Source organism: Monomorium pharaonis, chromosome 3, assembly GCF_013373865.1.
Source record: "Monomorium pharaonis isolate MP-MQ-018 chromosome 3, ASM1337386v2, whole genome shotgun sequence".
In the NCBI taxonomy this organism is placed as follows: domain Eukaryota; kingdom Metazoa; phylum Arthropoda; class Insecta; order Hymenoptera; family Formicidae; genus Monomorium; species Monomorium pharaonis.
Window position 1 is genome coordinate 30171072 of NC_050469.1, and position 21566 is coordinate 30192637.

Here is a 21566-nt window from a genome sequence, read left to right on the forward strand (position 1 = left end):
TCGTAAATTATTTGGGCGATTAGAAATTCGCTGTACCCGCTGTGCATAACATATTTGTTCTGTTTCAAGCGCAAACCAAACGAGCGTGTGGATCGAGCAGGCGAGCGTATTTCCGCGTATAATTTCGTATCACATGTGCGATACAGATATATCAGGTACAGATTCTTGAGGTTCGCGATGGCAAACAATTTCGTCATGCGTTCAAGAGAATTACACGCCGCATGAAATCGTCCCGCAATGTAGTTACGATGAAGCGACGTTTGTATTGTTCGAGCGGACACTTTTAAGATATTAATACGAAGTACTTGCCGTATACAGTGGCGTGCGAACAGCACGGCTACTATTAAGTGAATAGAGTACGCAATCTACGGCTCAATATTTTCTCAATCTCTGCGCGTGCAAACAAGATAATCGAGACGAGTGTCAATAAAGAATGCATGACTTCACTATTACGTATATTGCCTCTTAGTCGAGCGCACATCGCGTTATCCTCGAAAACTATAGCCGGTGTCTATCAATCCCGTAGCTTTTATCGTTACGAGCTTTATACGCGCTGTATAAGCTCGTCTACGAAGCGTAAGCCATTGTTCAGGGAATGTTTTTTCCGTTAGATGTACTGCTTGCTCGTTATTGTTATTATTATGATATTGTTGAAGCTTCTTATTGATATCGTTGCTTTTCTTATTGTTATGACATCTGCATGTTTGATGTGAGAGCGATAGCAGACGTGTTTCATTGCATTTATGATGCATGTTGCAAAATTTTGCTCGTATAAATGTTTTAACGATTTGACAGTTTTACGGAGCGGCGAAATACTCCGTCGAATTCACTCTGGACAAGCGTTGCATATTTTATAGAATGTCATCGTGTCGAGGATACGTTTGCTTTTGTAAATGGAAGAGTTTATCCATTTCTATTTTCTATCTATTCGCGGTTTGTTTTGTTTTACATTGGCATGCGTGTAAAATAATTTAAAATTAATTACAAGTATTCCCTCTTAACTTATAACTTTTCGAGTTTACAGCCGGCATGCTATTGAATAAAAGTTAATTAATAGATTATAACGGAGTTGATTAAACATTTGCTAATTATTGATTCAAATTACGTATTAATGCTGAATTTTAAGTTAAGAGTTATATTAAAAAGAAAGTTTTTAATTACTTTTTAAAGTTAATTTGTATGTAAATTGAATATTAATTTTATAACAGAGAGCAAATATCATATTAAGAATTATAATTTACAAAATATTTTTTTATTTTCTTAACGGAGGCATATATAATAATTTTTTAATAATAAGATTATTTTAAAATAATGTTTTACTTATATGAAATTTAAAAGTTGTTTGACTTATGATTGATTAATGCGATTTAGACTGAAGTCTCGAAATGTAAGTAGAGAAGGCTGCTTGTATTTTAATTTTTTTTTTCGTTAACAAATTTCTATTGCTTAAGTTACGCTTCGTCGAATTTTGGTAACATGTATATCCCGCCCGTACTCTCTTGTCGCTGCATATCGTTCGCATTTCGACCGTTTTCTCTCTATACCCTCTTGTTTCCATTTCCCCTTCCGGCGCGAGACGGTCGACCGAAATTAAAGCTTTCCAGAATAATGATATTAAGGTCTCGGCACATTTCCGCATTTCCCCTTTAGTCCGCCGGGAGGAAGCTCGCCGGAGGACAAAGACAGTGTCGCGGCGAAACGGAGAAAAATAAAGCCGGAGGTAGAAAAAGGTGCAGAAGCGGGCACGTTCTTTCGATCCAAACCACCCTCATCTCCCCGCTGCACCAACCGCCAATGGCCACGTTCCGCCCTGAACACTGGTTAGTGCTGTTGCCGGGGTCCTTTTCCTCTCTCTCTCTCTCTCTCTCTCTCTCTCTCTTTCTCTCTCTCTCTCATCCTCCCTGAGCCACCACACGTGAAGGCGTAGGTGATCATGGATCTGCACACATACACCTGAATAAAATGGCGTATTCACTAAAAGGATACGAACACAGAATACGAGGGAGTACAATGCGTGCTCGTTGAGGATGGTATAGTGAGTAAATGGATCTGGTCGAAGAGACGTTCTCCTATATACAGGGTACAGTACAAATCGGGGCTTGGCGTGCACACGTGGAAAAGTTGAAATTGTTTCGCCCTTTCGTAAGTTCGATGTAACAATCAAAACCTTATTGTAAATACTAAAAAGACACTAAATTGTTTTCTTGTCTCTTAAATTTGTAGTGAAAAGACACGTTGATTTGCGTTTGAAATCTTCGTTGCGTAAACTTCACGTTTTGTATAGGACTTTTTGTGTACACATTGTGTTTGCCGAGTCATGGCTTTTACCATATAAACTATAAATTCATAATTCTTGAAATAAATTTGTTCGAAGCGATGCACGATGTGTCGCGAATATGGGAAAACGAGAGACAGAGAGAGAGAGAGAGACAGAGAGAGAGAGAGAGAGAGAGAGAGAGAAAGAGAGAGAGAGAGAGAGAGCAAGGAAAACAACGCGTTCGATTACGGCACATCGTAATATATAGTTTCCTGCTTGCACAGGGGGAAAGCACCCGCCTCCTAAATTCTCTTAAGCCTGCTGAGTGAAAAAGGGAAGACCGAGAAAGAACTCTCTGATTTGATAATACCCTGGTGGATTTCGCGGTGGGTTTGGTACACGATGTTTCTTCGTGATTTATTTTGCGATCACGTGTATGGTGAGCAAATGAATTTTTATGAACCATCGGTCAGAATGTGCCCATAAAGATTTAAATGGTTGAATCGATAGAAAAAATATTGGTTCGTACTCATGCAAAATCAACGCTAAATATTGCTCGCCGCTTTCGGAATTTATCTATCTTGTGTACATTGAAAATACTGACGGCTGCTTTTGTTTTATCAACTCGCGAATGATTTAAAGTTCTCCTCTAGAACCATTTGGATATCTACTCGATGTTCAGGATTAAATATTAATGACGTTTAAATATGTTAAAAAGAAGTTTTAAAAGCTTTATTTCTTTAACACGAATACTTTCTGACAGTTTTATTAAAAATTAATGTTCAAATCTGAAGTTTTGTAGGGAAGTTAACTATCTTGACTTTTTTATACGTTAACCGTCCATAAATTTAAGAGTCTCGCAAAGTGCTGAAATATGTCTGCGCGGAATTTTATGCCACGCTTGTAAAAAAATGATAAAAAATGACTGCTATTCATTGTGTGACCTCGTAATTTTATACACGGCTTAATCTACTAAATATCAATATCATACGTAAACACATACGTACATACAAGTAATAGGATACAATATATTCTCAACAGAAATTCAAAACAATGTAATCGTAGAATGATAAACAATATATAACAATATATATGCCATTTTTTTTATTTTGAAGAAAAAATTACAACATTCGAATAAATAACAAGATCGGACAATGAAAAATTAGGTAATTAAAACATGTGAAAAAATTGACTCGAAGAGAAGAAAGAAGTGTGAAAATATTACATTAAAAATAAATCTATAGACATATAGAACAAATAATTCAACAAATAATAACATCTATATTTCACACACTATGGACGACAGAAAAATAGCAAACGAAAATAAGGGATGATAAATGTGAAAGCTTCAGGAATGGAGCTATCTTTACCTTAAACCGCAATATTTCGCGAAATAGAAATGCAGAAAAAAATTCGTAAAATAGTGCACCATAAAAAGTAAAATAAATTCAACGGATATAGATATATTTTTGGCGCTTTACATATATATATGCTGATAGTATAATGCCAGAAGTTAGATAAATGATAAATAACATTTTATCAATATTTTTCCATCATGACGTTGGCCATCAGCTTCGCGATGGAGCATTAAATTTTTTAAGCACGCTGTGTATCTTACAGATTAACACTTGCAGGTTACAGTTTTACTTGTTAAACGAGCAAAATGATATTTTGATTGCTCGCTGTCCCCGTAATTTCGTTTACGCGACGATGTAAGCAAACATCGATTCCCACGTGCAGCATATGAGGGATAGGCGATGGCCTCTCTGGAGGAGCTGTAGTTAGCAATATAACTTCTCCGAAAACGAGTGTGTCGCTTCCCGAGGCGAATCGTACACATTCGTCAGTCGTTGCTTCCGTTCGCACCATTTTTCGTCCGGTCTTCGTCGCCTGGCCTGAAAACGGTCCTCTTCCTCCGTCGGGATGTAATAACTCTACATTTCCCCGGCACGGCGACGTCTCACCGCGACAAATAAAACACGCCGCTACTCGACCGAACAAATCGACTTTCCGTCCTTGCTCATCTATTAGAGCAAGATCGATGGCCGAGTATAGATCGGGGCTTGTGAATTCTGAAACCGGTAGCAGTCGTTGGCTGGTAATGTGGGACATTGACGCTTGCCTCTTGTCCAAGTTTTGACCAACTTTCTTTTTATACATCTTGACATTCCAGAGAGTACACTGAAAAAAAAAGTTTTATAATTGAAAATTACAAACTGAAATGATTCAGTCAAACGTTCGGCTAATATAGCCAAATATTTAGTAACCGTTTGATCATTACCACATTTACTATTACTATTAATATAGTTACTAAATGTTATTAAATATTTGATTATATTGAATATACTTAAATATTTAATTGAAATTATTTCACTTAAGCTTGATTAATATTGCAGAACGCTTGTTTTTAGTATAACATGTGTATGTGCGTGAGAAACATTTTGGTTTATATTTTGAGGCTCGCTATTCAAGTTTCAGAAATTAAAAATAGACATGGTAGATTAAAATATTTCTTTCTTGTTGTTATGAATTTATAGGCACACGATATGTAATTGAAGTACGCTTCAAGCAAAATCACATCAGATTTTCCAATAAACCATATGAGAATAATTGGCCGCTAATGAACGCGCTCTTAGAGATTCCTCTGTTTGACCTATTTTCGCATTTCAATGGCGCTTGAAATACACGAGCATGTTGTTATACGAGGTAAAATTGGAAAACTCGTATAGTGCCATACTGTTTATAAGTGATTCTTGTTTTTTTTCCCCACGCTACGCTATTGCATCACTTATAGCAAAACGTTCGTACGTTAAGTTCTCTATCGTTTCGATGTTTAAGATCAATCTTCCGTGAATTGTTCCGAATTTTTATTCCTTCATTTCACTTGGTGGCACGTGCCTGTCGCAGCGGAGGTATAGCGGCAAAGAGAGGCCGAAAGATAAGAAAGAAAAATGCTCACGCAGTCGGCGGACATCTGCTACGTCAGGAGAATTCCTGCAGGAGTGCACGGACCTACCGATCTTCCACGCGCGAATATTCCACGATAAAATATTCTTAACTGGTCGCGCGGTCGTATTTGAACGAAGGGCGGCGCCGGTTGGCAGATACGTCGGTGCGCACCTCATTTTCCTTTCCTACTGACATAGCGATTCTTATCTCATCGTCCTCCCGATCTCATGATATCTTGCCAGATACGAGAACGAGCGGAGAGATTCAATTATTGCTCTGAGACTCAATCCTTTAAACGCTCTCCGAGCCACTTTCGAGATAACTCGTTCCGATATTATTTCCTTTATTCCTGAAAACGATTGTCACAGACCGCTCCTCGTACTTTTTCCTTGAGAATCTTTGAATGCTTCTGAAAAGTGAGGCATCATTATTGCAAAAGAAAATATAATTGCCTATGTGAGCCGTCGCGGTTGGCAGTGCATACAATTAATAATTGTTATTAATAAAAATTACAAACGCAGACGTTTTGATCTCGATTCTTCTTTAGTATTACGTAGAACCAGAAGAAAACAGTAGTAATGAAGAAATGGTCCAATATCTCTTTCTAACAGCCAAATTAATGCCCGAACTAATGATTATTTGTAACGTTGAAAGGTGAAAATAATTGTCATTGTGGATGAAAAGTCAAGACTTTACGTCTTAAGGGAAATAAATGAAGAAATGAATTAATCAGATTAATAATAAAACAATATAAAATAAATCAAAAATTGTCAAATACGGTCAGAAGTATGATAACATATATTTGCAAGAGAGAATATCAAGAATGTAATGATGAGCTGATTGACGACATAGAACAAATGAGATGAAAAAGAAAAAGGCTTAAATATAAGTAAACATCCTTTTTTTCGAGAGATAGAGAGATCAATGTTCATCAAAATAAAGAACACATACGTTAATTTCTGTTTGTTAATAATTATTGCACAGAATTAGAACAGTTATACTTTGTAGAAGTATTTAGTTGCAACACCCAGCTTTCTCTCTCAAAAAATAATTAGTTACCAACTTACAAGTTTTAGATTTTAATATATTATTGTTATAGTTATTAAAAAATAATGAGTCATAACTTTTTTTTACTTTATAGTTAATTGTGTGTAATATTTATGCTTTACTATTTTACAAGAACATAACATTTTTGATATTATTAAATTTTATTTATACTAAATGCTTTGAATTACATCCTGCATTACTTTATATATAATGAATTGCAATTTTAAGAATAAAGAATTTTTTAAATAACCGAAATTTTTTGAATATATATAAACTAAATTAATAATTTATAATAAATTATTATTTATACTTGGAATTTATTGGATCGACAACTTTTAGTTAAAATATTAGCCAAATTCAAATTTTGTGTTAAAATCATAATAAAGATCGATTTTAAATGTTTAACACGATAGCTATTCTCAAAATAATTTATGTCTTTATTTTATTAAATGTAGATCATATGTTGACGAGAATAAATTTTAAATATATAAGTAACTATAAAAGCAATTACTAAATTATTAATTACTAATTATTAAAAAAAATGTAACTAACTTAAGTTGTGAATAAAATAAAGAAACATAGTTAAATTGTAGTTTCAAGAAAAATTAACTCTAGTTTTAACTTCTTAATAAGTAACGAATTACTTCTCAATCCTGCTATTGCTTATGTCAATTTAAAATGTAATGAGACTTATATATCAAGTAATTTAGTAATTTTAAGAGTTTAAATGTCGAAAGGTAATAATAATAATTATTCTTATGTGAAATCTACGCTACCGTAACATTCTCTGAATTACTAAGGCGAACTCGAGTTGTTATAGTATATTTAATCGGCTAAAAGACGCGGATGCATCTGCTATGTTAAGATGCGGAATTCGCTGTAGTTTCCGCAGTTTAGGCAGTTAAAGTGCCGGGATTTGTAGTTGCCAGGGGTGACGGAGGATATAATAGAAAGTCACGTATATGGCATTCGTCAGGGGCCCAAATAAACCACAATACTCTGTCTTCTCTCGACCGAATCGTTTGCGCCTTATTAACTTCCGTTCCGCTTTCATCGATTTCTACGTAACATTCGCGTAAAGATTGCAAGATTAATTTCCTGCAACTCTTAACGGCTATCGCTATACCGTACGAACGTATAGAAATTTATAACGTATCGAAAGTTATTTTAATTGATTTTTTTTTTTGAGCAAGAGTTACATGAAATTTAACAAAGCGAGCGAGACGAATGTTGCTACGTTGTGAAAGTTAGAAACTGGAATGTTAGAACACGACGAAAATAATGGAAAAAAGATTTCCCTCGTCTCCCTTGTATTAACATTTTTGTCCCCACTTTTAAACTTTCGCGAGATGGAATAAATATCCGTCATAATTCTGACTTGGTACTTCGACTGTAGTTACAGTTCTCGCTTGCGCGAACCTCTAAGCGCGTCTTAATCGTCTTTTAGAGGAAAATACCCATAAACGACCATCCATCACACTATACACGTCTGAAACGCGTCAAATTCCCATCTTCAGAAGTGCATTGGAATGCATTCTCGCGAATGCGTGGCAAGATGTGGCGCATACGTCTTGGAATTACCCTCGAATTCCGGCCGCATCAGTAATGTAGCGTTATCACGACGTTGGAAAGTCGGCGCGGGCTACTTGGGAATGACAAATCTCGTAGCTCGCGGAGTACGAACAGGGAGTACACTTTGGGTGTCCGTTTATGTAAATTGCCACTTACGGGAAGAAGACGTTTGCGGCCGTTTTCGTCGTGAAATAAAGCGCATAACGAGAAAACCCAACTTGACGTGCCGAGCCCGCTTGGATGCACACGTATACGTGAAAAATGCAGTGCTGAAATACGGACGTGATGTATATTGGGTATTTCCGTAATATTTTGTGGAATTTTATTCCCTCGAAAAATTCCATAACTGATATTTTTTTCGATTCAAGTTTCTAAATCGCGAATTATTGGAAAACTCGGCTACTGTCAGAGATTTTCAACGAGGTGCATACAAAATAGAATTAGCCGCGCGGAATTCTGATTTGACCGTTATAGCAATTTATTATCTCACTTACGTTTATCCCGAAATCGCTATCAACATTTTAATTACACTTTAAAACGCCCTCCCCTTTCGAATTCGAGTTTCAATTGTTGTGCGATTTCCCAAGAGAACATTTTGTCACCTGCGAGTTAGCTCTTACACGTTCTTGTATAGAATCTTGTAGATACAAGGGCGATAAATGGTTTTCCGTACTGAAGTACCATCAGCCCGGAAAACATTATACCGCCAATGTTCTCGCATTCATAGCGGTCCTTATCGACCACAGAGTCGTAAATCATGGTTACGTTTAGCCCATTGCGCGGGATAGAGCCCCCTTACCACGAGAGGGTGTAGCGAATCCCTCCTCGAGCAATTACGATCCCAGCTATGGCAAAGCCTCGAGGGTCCAAACGAGGAGGATATGAGCGTGTTTGAAGGCATGTGATCTACCTATATGCGATTTACCTATAGATTACGTGTACAAGTCTCATATTCGCGCATGCGTTGCAAAGAAATTTAATGTAGATAAGAATATCGGGCGCATTTGAGCATATAAACGAGCAATATAAATATTTAAATTGGTTATTAAGTTGTAGATCAGTAGAGGAATACACGCGCGTGTATTTGTGTGAAGTATGTGAATGGCTTAATATCAACTCTAAATATCAATAGCCAGTTTAAATTGTTTTGTTACTGCTAAAAGTTGGTTATTAAAGATAAAATGTATTTGAGATATTTTATTAGTTGAAATTAAAAGCATACTTTAGGACAAGTGGTAGCTATTCTCAATATCTTACGCACGTGAATTTGAACATTTGATTCGCAATTGTACGTAGTACCATCGACGGATCAACGCGCTGAAGTATTTCTGTAGGTACTCTTCGTCAGTAAAAAAAATCATATATATACACACACACATAGAATAGAATAAAACGTGCAGCATTATAAAATTTTTCACCCTTGTCAGGAACCAAGTGGATTCCATTGTACGAAAGAATTCCTCGAAGTTGAATCTCCAAAATTAGATTGCAAGAAGGTTACATAAAACGAATTTTGACAGTACAATTTCGTGTATTTCTACTTAAAAATTTATTCAGAACTTGATTTCTCTCTCAGAAAAAACTCAAAGCGCTAGATCGAAGCATATAATCTCTAATAACAATAAGATATTATTATTTTCTGTTACAAAAAAAAATAGCATGATGAATTCAGGTAAACATTATTTGTTCTAGTAACGAATATTTTTTTCTGTAATACCTAGAGTAACTCTGATGTACAAGTTAATGTTAAATATGTCGCAATTATCAAAAACTTAATTTATTAAGCACTATGTTTAAGAAATATAAACTATGTACAAATAAAAACTTCATATTATTTACTACTATAAGAAATAGAAATATGGAATATTAATATTTTTATATTTGAAAAAAAAAAACTTTAAACACTCTTGGATTTTTTGCCACATATTCTATGGGATGGGGTGTACGGCCATTTATATGTGGTATTTAGGACGCGCAAATAATTTATAAATAATGCTTGTAAATGAGACGAAAAATGACATTGTAATTGATAAAATGTGTTTAATCTTATAAAAATGCTATAGTATTATTAAAAATACAATACTAATATAATATAAAAGCATATTTTCACTTTTTTTTTATTTTTGCGGCGTAAAATACTCCGAGGATATATCTTAATAATTTATATATTAATAACTAACAAAATGAGCTTTTTCGTATCGATAACTTTCACATTAACTGTTTCTAGTTCCTAAGGACGCAGTTTTAATCACCACAGCTATATTTTAGCTTTGTTGTCTAAGTTTTTCTCTGCGTGCACAATGCGTTACAAATATCACGCGCTTTGTAAGTAATTTTGTAAATAATTAAACTCCTCTTTCTAACGCACTCGCTGGCTGATTCAAGTAGTAAATAAAAATATCATTTTGCTAAACGCATCTGCGCGCACGTCCATGGTACGAAATACTTAATATTTAAGTACAAAGCATACATGATGCGCCGAGCATTTCGTGTTGGCGAGGAAGATCGCGGGTGAATAAAATATTAACTGCCAATTTAAGCGGGACTTTTTCGCGCGACGGCGACGCGCTAAAACGAGACGTTTATATGCGTCGGACGGCGACGCGTCACCGTCGTGCCACACCTGAGTGCCGTTATTTACAATCTTCTCCCGGGTATATGGTATATACATATATACGCGCCGTGTCTTCCACACGAGTGATGGACGGACGAGCGCGAATACCACGCGTGCGCTTCCCGTTCGAATTCGCAAGGTGCATACGCCGGATAAAATACCAGAACTCCATTTCGTCTGGAATTGCAATTTTGCGGGATTCACCTATGGTCCGCCCCCTCCTTCCTCCGCGTATCCTCCGATCCTCCACTCTCTCTCTGCCTTTCTACATCGGAGCGCACGTGCATTATATCAACGTGAATGCGCGTACAGAGGGGGTGAGCGCGCCCGCGGGGCAATCGCGGAAATATATATACATGTATATAATACGTGCGTGTGTGGCGTTTCTCTCTGGGAAAACAACAGGCTGCTGCGCGCATCTTCAGTCGGAAAATTCACTCAAAATGTCGTCGCCGATCGCGCGCGCTCCGTGCACCGGGGGATCATCGCGCGGCGTCGTCGGGGCGCACCCGTCGCGCGTCGCGACGATGACGGATACAAGTGATCCAATTAGAACTTCACCGGCGCGAGAGGCGGTTGAGCGATTGCTAGTTAACTTATTAGCGAAGTTGTGTCGATTCGGCTCGGCGTTTCATTTCCGCGACGATGAATAATTTGTCGAATTAATGATCGCCCGGGAATATATTGCGGCGATGCAGAAATCACGCTCGCGCAAACCGCGCTTGACAGCCGGCGATGAACGTGCTACGTCCACCGGCTGCGCGCTCACGACGGCGACACGGGAGTTTTTACCACTATTTTACTTATTGGATCTAGAATTTGTGGCAGTTTCTTTCTCGGGCCATGTGTCGAGTTTCTTACTTTGATAGATGGCCGAAGCAAGCGTTTCTTGTACCTTTTTTTTTTACTATAATTGCACGGTAAAATAATTATGGTTAGGAGTTTTACTTTTATAATTTTTACTATTATAGTGCTGGTGGTAGTAAAATTTACTAAAAGTATAATAAAACTTGTGTTTTCAATAAAATTTACTGAAAGTATAGTAGATTTTACTAAAAAGTATAGTAAAATTTCTCACACATTGTCCCACAATTACCAGATTTTGCGGATAAATTTTAAGAGAAAATTCTCTCCGTATAATATCACTAGAATTTATAGTCTTTTTTAAAATCATATTTCATAGTTATTCAACAATGTAATTATGGCTTGTTTAAATTACATTAAATTTCTCAATCATAATATTCATCTATGCAATTTATGATATGGTTGCCATAATCAAAATGGAGATTTTAATACATTAAGTACTATGAAATAATCGCTGTAAGTATTGTTATAAACATATCGCTATTATTACTAATATTATAGTAATAATTATTATAAAAATGATATTCTTGGCTGTAATTATTTTATTATGCAATTATAGTTACAAATGTACATGTACACAAGTAACCCTATTTTTATTACATTTAAAATCGTGCGCGTGTTTGATAACCACAATTACTGGAGTAGAAAGTCGTTTAGTGCGAAATGTCATCGCCGTCAAGGAACATAAATGGTTCTGAAATCTCGTTTAGCAGAAACGAAATTTTGCGCAAATGTATAGCATATAATATTATATATACGTACATATACACTAACGGTAAATCCTACTTTGTTGTGACAGCGGAGAAATAATATTTCGCTCCTGACCTTTCCCCTTGTTCTTTTGGTGGTCCGCGCTCGTGCATCAAAGTCTTCTCGTGGTATGGCGCAGTCCTTTCGAGAATTCTCGTGTTTCTTCGCGCCTTGTTGAGGAACTCGGCCACGTGGCAATTTCGTTGAGTGGCTTGTATGTCGCGACTTTTGGTTTAGAAACGTGCGAGCTTCGCGCCCTTCCGTTTGCTCTTTTGTCTTCAGAATGCAAGACGGATTTATGGCGGTCGTTACGTTCAACGATAATTAAATGCGCATAATCGCGACTTTCTGTTTCCGTTTGCCACGCTGTCCTAATGACCTCGTGGTATTCTGATTCTCTCAATTTTTATGCAGCTTATAACTGGATAGGAGATATTCTCTTTATACAAAGTATTTTCAAATTAAATATTTAAACTTCAGGAGCGTGTGTAAAGATTAGATAAACTAAGAACAAAAAGAGATTTGCTCGTCTTTGCTTCATTTTGAAGAAAATTATTTTTAATAAATTAAAAAAATTTTTACCCAATTTTTTTTTATCGGGATCATATTTCTTAACCGAAAGAAATCTAATATTAAATCGACTGATTGGAGTGATGAAAGTATTGCTCCTCCACGTCCAATCCATCATCGTGGATAATTTTTGTCCAGCAACTGACAGACCGAATCGTGGCTGCAATGCACCAAAATATCAGAACAGTGTCTGGGATATGAGCTGACAGCGCGCTAGATGCAATGGTTCCATTATTATAACAGACCAATTTTGAACACCATTTTTATTAGGGAAACATAAATAAATAAATGCAAATGAATATGTAATGAATAAGTAAAGTAAAAAATAAAATTGCTTTGACATTGAACTGCTTTTAGGTAATAAATATGATAATAGTCCGAGTAAATGAAATTCGGCAAAAAATATAAAATTTTCTTTTTGCAATGTCTTCCAAAACGATTGAAGTTTTAAAAGTTCTAGAATTATGTTTTCTTAGTTCATCGATTTCCTACATTCTTCGAAAATGTTGAAATTTAATTCAGGAATACCCTGTAAATCCACGTTTAAATACGCTAAAAAATTTGCATTTCTTGGTCAAGTACTTTTGCTTAATGGTTGTTTAAATGATGAATCAAACCAACTTGAATTAAACTTAATTACAATATTACGGCGGTTTAATTAGTTTCAAGCTTTTTTTGCTGAAAAGATAATTTCGCTTGGCAAGCGGAGCGCAAAACGATTCGGGATAGCGCGTAATCAAGCAGACTTTAAAAAGAAAATATTCAAAGAGGTAATTACACATGGGCTTCTGAGCAGTCTTAGATAACAAGCTGAAAGTTTACCCTTTGATGTAGGTAAAGGAGCGTGAGGTAGATAGGCTACAAAAGGAAGGAAAGGAGCAAGGCTGAGGGCACTACTAAGACTTAACCCTTATGTTAAGTTTATGAGGGGGCAGCTTGCGAGCTTGCAAGCTCGGAAATGCTGGAGAAACCGTGGGTGGCAGCGGCTGGAGGGTGGACAGAGGTGAGATAGGGGTTGAGTTAAGCTTGTGTAAGCTGCCTACGAAATTATGAGTGGGATAATGCAGGGAACTTCTTCTAAGGGGATAGGCGCCGTACAAAATGCGCTACCTCGCTCGTTATTTTTCATTTTTATGCAAAGATGCATGTTTTCTTTTATACGATAACACGAATCGCTGAAGAAACTTTTTTAATAAAATATTATTATTGATGTTAATGAAATATTTTGCCTACGGGCTTTTATTCGAAATTTTTTTACGTCGATAATTATAATCATAACTACAAGCTGTCAATGTGTAAGAAAAGAACATATGTTAAAAACATAGGTTTATATAGAAAAGACATTTGAAATCAAATAATATATGGAGAAAAGAGAATGACATTCGTTATTTTAAAATGTTGACAATCGGATTTCTGGAAAAAAAAACATTGCATTGGCTGTCATGTGTCTGATAACTCTTTAACACTTCTGAGTGCTTCTACGTTCGTCACTTTGATTCCGCAATTGCACGTGTCTGAGCCAACTCGTACTCCTTCACTTGCCGTATCAATACTTCTATCGCGTTGCAGCACCTTGCGGCGATAGCGCCGTAAATCGCTTTCATTGTTCCGCGGTGTAACACGTTGCTGCGATCGCGCCAGCGTTCATCTACGGATTCAAAATGTCGAACGTATCGAGGATTGCATGAAACGGTATTGGAGCACTTCTCGCGATATAAAATCAGGCTGCGAAGATTGCTTCCAGGAAACGCCGCTCGTCGGCATAACTACGGTGGATATATATGCACATCGATCATGGAAAGTGTGATGTATTTCATCTAAATGCGCGCGGGAAATGTTCCAAAAGGAACAGGCCGGTGTAATGTATTTACGGAACAGTTTTTAAAGTCGTTTGCGAATCGCAGTGGATTCTCCCATGCATGTTACGGTTTAGAAGAAACTGCAGATTTCGAAATAGCCCGCGTGCAATTCTTTTTCATTGCAGGATACGTTTGCAAATAATGAATTACAACGTTTTAGAATGTATATTGTTCTAAATGTTAAAGCTACTTAAAGTCAAAAGTTTAAGATGATATTTAATAATATCTATGACGTAAGGAATATCGTTAAGTTATTTATTAAACTATTACAAATATCATTAAATATAGAAATATTACAATTATTATGAAACTGCTATATGTTTACAAATTATTTATTCGATAACGATTATACAAGTCACGGGACTATTTAAAATGTAAAAGTACAAACTTATAACAACGACATCGTTGTAAATAACGTTAAAACTAGTGCATTACGGCGAATCATTGTTTTCGAAAGCGAGGGAACGATTTATCAGTGCAGCATTATTTTCATCGTCCATCCGCACTCTCGTCTCGATTTTGATTGATGCATTGCTCGGGAGATATCGATAATGTTACCAACAATCGGGCCATCACTTTCGCGGGAAGATGGAGGGATTAAGTGACATGGGTAATCGCTAATCAATTACAAGCGGCAATCATCGTGCGATTACCTGTGCCGCCAGACGCGAAATCGTTTTCATATAAATCACCGACAGCCTCAGTTGTAAGGGAAGGTAGGAAATCTCGCTGGTGCGTTTCCTAGAATCTCTGCATGTTCTGACTTAGAAGCTGGTTGATCTCTCTCTCTCTCTCTCTCTCCTCTCTCTCTCTCTCTCTTCCCCTATCTATCTATCTCCGTTTTCCTAGCATCACCGTTGCTAACAGAACCGGGGAAGACTCAATGTTAAGCTTCTACTCATCCTTTTCCTTTAGCTATTCCCTTCTTACTTGCCGTGCATTGACGAGATGTCAAGACCAGATGGTACCTATACTAGTAGCTTCTCATCCCTAATTTTTGCCGACGGGACTCGAAAGGTCTTATGCCAGGGATTATCTTTCTTATTTTTTGAGCCCTATGCGTTGTCAATCTTTTTTTTAAAGATTATTGTTTTTTATATATAGTTATATGAAAACCAGAATCTTTTTGCGTGACTTTCTTTGCCCGATTTTTTTATTTCACGAATTAAAAAAAATACATATACATACTATGTACATATATTCACAATGTCTGTGTCTCAAAATTTGCGAATTAAAATAAAAAAGTTTCCAAGAAAAATAAAATAGTTATTTGCAAAAGTTTCAAGCGATAATTTCTGAGATATAAGGGCTAAAGTTAATCAATCAGAGATTACATTTAGACAATCATGTAACCTCTAATATGAATAGCTCATAGACATGCGATTGTTTAAACGTAGTTTGTGATTGGTCAGTTTTATAAACTCCTGCATCTCATAAATTACTGTTTAAAAAATAATAAATTACAAATAATTATTTTATTTAATCTTTTCCTATAGTATTTCGCTATATCTTGAACTTCTGAATTCCACGGACATATATAAAATATATTCTTATTCATATATTTGACTGTGATTTGTTAATTTCTGACGACATTACGATTTGCGCATAATAAATGAACAAGCCTCACATAAAAGAAATACACCTTATTAATTTTTAACAAAAGTTTTTATAATTAATAAATATTTTATATAATGTTATGCACAACAAAATAATTCTACTAAAATTAAACTTTTTTTAATAGAAATAAAAAGTAACCATTAAAATTTATTTTAATTAATTATTTAATATTAATTAAAGTTATTGAGTAATAAAATTGTAAAATAATAAATTTATAAAAGATGAGTTTATACATCTTTGTACATCTTTATACGTTTTTATACGTTTAAAATGCGCCTAAAAGATGTCGATCCGATGTCTATTACATTTTTTGCTAGGTAGGCTGTCTATTTAACCGTGATAAAAGTGACCTATCTCGTTTGTAGAGTTTGTATGCAAATTCGTGTACCGCGTGAAACGTAATCTCGGTAACAAACTTTAAAATTAGATATGTAGGTACAATATACCTTTAGTCATTTAAGTGCGGATATGTTATAACCTAAAAAAACCGTATTTGCAAATTTTATATTTTTTCTATGTGCGAAAAATTTTGCACGTAAGTGAAAACATAAAACATTTATATACAATGACAATGTGTTTGTAGAGTGCGAGTAGATACGTTTACTCGTTGTACATCTAATTCACAATTGACCAATCAATACTACCAACTAGCGTATATTAACAAAATTATCGCACTGTCTATCCCATATGGCCATTTAACTCGAATTTACTTTATATAAGAAATATAACATTATATATGTGAAATAAATTTATATATTATATATACATATATCCAGTGGGAAATAATAATTCGCAATTACAGCTAATTGCTGTTAATTTGAGTTATAGTAGTGTTTGAATTTTATTCTCGTCACGCATGAAGAGACAAAAGGATGAAATGACGATAGCTAAAAGGGAAACCGGCTTTGGTAATAGAAAACGCGGATAATGGCCGCTTTTTTTGATGGCTTTTTTTTCCCCCTGTGCAATCATAGCGATCGATTAACGATTGCGCGTGTCGGTGTCCGGTTGTCGTTCCTAAAAGTGGAACGCCCCATAAATTTGTGTCCGTTGTGTGCTTCGATGGGGTATTCAATTTTCTCATTGATGCGCAACCGCACCGGTTTCTCTCGCAGCATCGTCATTTTTATCCTTTGCTTCGCGTTCCATCGATTTCGTTTTCTCTTCCATTAAATAAGACTTCTCTCGTAATAGTTTATAATTAATTTACACTTTATAATTAAATGTCGAAATATTTCTGCACGTTTCCCTTTACATCAAACGCCGCTTGTTTACAACTGCGATGAATTTTATTGAGATATCTTTGCTTCAGATAATTGGATATATTATTTTATTTTTACTCGCGTTGCTAATGCTGTTTACGCTGGTTTGCTCTGATATCGGAAAACTCTTCGAGATGTTCAAAGTTCTTACTTTAACCGAAATTGAATTAATATCGATATTATACATGAGTATATAGAACTCAAATCAATTGAAATTCCTCGGGCTGTATTAGCTGTCTATCTCAGTGTTTCCTTTCCTTTTTCCATTGTATACTTTTACTGAGCAAAGCAATCTAGAATAATATTGTGGTGGACAGTGACACTGATTGAAGTACAGTTTGACAGTGATAATTTGTCTGGCACGACGCGTCCAGTGACAAATGTTCACATCGATATGAACGCCTGGAGAATATCGTTTAGGGGACAGCAAGAAAACTTGACAGAACAGAAAAATGGTAGTGCTGTGCCGCGTTAGAATAGCGGCTTAAAGAATAATGATCGGCAATTTGTTAGTTTACAGCTTACGCGAAGATCAACCCCTGATTTCTCTTTTATCTTCATATAAAAATACGCTACACTTTGATGCGACTTATAAAAGATATTTATTAAGAAGGAATATGTATATAAATAAAATTTAATACATATAGCTGTGTGTTTAACAGATATGTGTATTACAGAGTATAAAATTAAAATATTTTAATGCGCGTATTCCATTTTGTAGCAAAAAATGTTTTATGCTGAGAATTGAAAGATTTTTGAATTAATTGAATTTAATATTAAACTTATCTGAAGCAATTATATCGTTTTTAATTGTTGATAAATTAAATTGTATCGATGATGAAAAACGCAGTTTTCGTGTACTTTTTAATATAGAGATATTAAAATAAAAATTGTGTGTATGTGTGAGATTTTGTCATAGTGACTTTGTCGCGTCTAATTTGAGAGAGATACATTTTTCTCGTAATATCGCGAAATTTTTCAGAACGATAAAGTCGCAGTTACAATATTTTGTAGCATGGCGCAGTAAATGCCGTCGCACAGTTTTATAAGGAGCCGGAGAAGCAGGTGGAGTAAATTTCCCAACGGCTCGTGAATTCTTCAAAGAAAATTCTCTGCGACGCGGCGATACTGTCTTAAATGAAGTCCTGAATATATTTCCCGAATTATGCTCGGACAAATATTATTATCGTCGTTGCAACAAAAGGCCGGGCTTCATTGTGTACCTTCATCCCACGCCGACGCGAGAGGGTCCTTTCAGGAGGTCACGAGCAATTTCCCCTTTGCCCTCTCTAACTCGCGGACAAAAAAGCGATTTGCATCGTATAAAAGGGTGCCTGATGAAGGTGCGAGGATCGAGGCTATTAGTGACAGCGGAAACAACTTAGTTTGCCTGAAATGGTAGGAAATATCGGGACGTGAAAGCGTGCGCGCGCGCGCGCGCCCTCGCGTGAATAGAAAAATACGGTAACAATTACGCGATTGCGAAATGGTGATTGTTTCGCGCCCGGTCACGTTGGGAACGTTTCTCATCTCGCGCTCACACGCGTGTCTCCCCCTTTTTTTTTTGCCGAAATGTCGATGAGGTACGATGGCAAATGATATATTTTTATCGGCCGCAAGTTCCGGCGCCCGACGGAATAATCGCAAGTTTTGCAGGTGAGTCACGTGCGCGAGGATTTGTGATTTTGATCCTAATGTGCCCTACTCCTCCTGGGTGTAATAACTTCCGTCTCGTACAACTTGTCTGTACGCTCTTGGCGCAATACAACGGTCTCGTTTCGGTAACATTGCTAGACATTGGTCATGCATCTATTTCTGCGAGAAGTTTTACAACTACCAGCAACTTTCCGAGCTGTAGTTTGTCTTCTTTTGCTATTACAAGTTTTCCGGCTTCATTCTTCGAATCGCGCCTTAGCCGCCGTCGTTTTGTTTTATCGTTCTTGAATCATAAATCTCTCACCTTTTCAATAATGTCAGATTTCTATTCTTATTCTTATAAAGTGATTTTATGCAAATATAATCCTTTTATTCTTGATATTTGTAAACGCCATTTATCTCTTAAATATTTGCAACACACGCTTTTTGTTATATTTCCATTGACCACAAGCTTGAAAATTAAAATAAATATATAATTGTTTTATACTTGTCTTCGCTGTATTTATCGAACAAACATCAGTTTATATACGGTGAATTGATAATGGTTGCAAGTGTTTGTACGACGTCAACATTGAAAAGAATATATGGCGGAAACGAACGGCGAATTAAATGAACGGCAGACGATGCGCTAATTGCGTTTTGCTAATTGCTTTCTTCATCGGGATGAATTATCGGAGTCCGTTTCTTCGATGGGCATTTTTCTCTGTCCGGCGATCGAGTTGAGCGCGCGTTGGAAGAAAAATCCTCGCGAAATACCTCATCAGCTTCTGAATAAATTTCTTATCGCACCTCCCTCGCTTTGAATTAAGTTTGAAGTTGAAAAAGTTCACGGTGAATTCTGTGCCCCGGTGGACATGGTGATTTCGTGCTGATTCATTAGTGTGACGGCAGTATAACGATTATGTCATTATTAGTAAAATTCCCCTCATTTCGTCAGTACCGGCGAGAAATTCTCATACACACTCACCGGTCGGTGCTCATTGAAAGTTTAATTTCCAAACGAAATGCTTCGCAATAATCTAATGATGGAAGTTTCTTCTATTGAACCCGCGCGTTGATATGTGGGATTTCGAGCTGCCATTATATAACGGAAAATTGGTTTCATTTGACGTGCATCGTATTTCGTTATTTCGTTTCCATCAGTTTATGGACACGAATTGCCTTCGTCAAAAGTTTTATTTAACAAGATCTTTTTAGAGATATTCCATCACATTATTTGTTAAATTCTACGCATAATTGAATTCAATGAGATTATTATAAATTGAGACTTTTTTATATAGATAATTTTTGCAATAAAAATATCTGAAGATTAAAACTTATCGGGTGACCAGTCGTATAGAGGAACGAGCAGTGCTGGCTGACTGTATATGTGCCTGCACTACTGTACGATCGTTTTGTATACGTCCGACTATAACCGCTTCCTTGCTACTTGAAAGTCTGACATACACAGCCACGATCTCTCCTAACTATGAAAAACGGTTCAAACTTGCATACTTCTTTAAAGTTTCGTGAAAGCAATTGAGAATTTCCAGGAAACTCTCGAGACGTGTATGAGGACGTATATAATTTTCGATTTCAGGGGGCGAGGCGAATTTTCCTTATTGAATTCAGAATCTAACGCGCCTGGTCTATGGAGTATAAACTGTCGATATTTTGCATTATATCATATGATTAACAGACGAAAGCAGTTTTGATAATATAAACAGATTGATTTATGAATAACTATAGGCAAAATAATAAATGAAATAAATAAAATTTATATTGGATATTTATGTTATGGATAGAAAACACTTTTTTTTTCAACAATTTTTACATGATTTACACAAAAGTTAGATATAAAAAAACTAAAAAATTACGAATTCGTCTCTGAAGTAGCGGAAAGAGCTATGAATTTGAATTAAAAAATGAAAAAGCATGTAACTGTCTGTGCTTTTCAATATTGTTCAATATTCTTTCAAATCTTCTCCTACAACTTATATTCAAGCTAGTTAGTTTTTCCCATTACGTGTATACGGCAAAAGTTATTATATATTGGATTCCGGTTGTGAATACATAACAATTGTTTGAAAGTATGTATTATATAGAAATGTTATAACATTTTTATGCAATATTATTTTTGAATACGTATATTAAATAAGATTTATTAATTTATTACAACTATATTTTGAACACGTACAATGCGCTTTTTGATTAGATCTTTATAAAGCTGACGTTTTTTTTTGTTTTAGTTAGAAGGGACGTTTGTCCTCTTTACTTTTTTTCGCTGAATAAGGTAAAAGTGAAGTTAAATAATAATTCTCGGGAGCTCGCTCAGCTTTTCATAATGGAGAGGCTATAAAATGAACGATGAGCGATGACTCATCTTTTTTTAAGAACATTAAATTATGCTAAATAAGACAAGCAAAAGAATGTAAAGAAGATCTTGAATATATTTTATTTTTAAGATCAAAATTTTGTTATGTTGTCTTTTTCATATGTTCTTATTTTTTCTCTGACTCGCTTATTATATTATATTTAATATGTTAGCTTCAAAAGTACAATTTTATTTA

General features: G+C 35.7%; 1 protein-coding gene across 4 annotated transcripts in view; it reads left to right on the forward strand.

Moving 5' to 3' along the window:
• LOC105835030 overlaps positions 1 to 21566 on the forward strand; it is a 249792-nt gene that overhangs the window by 114080 nt on the left and 114146 nt on the right. The window lies entirely within an intron of this gene.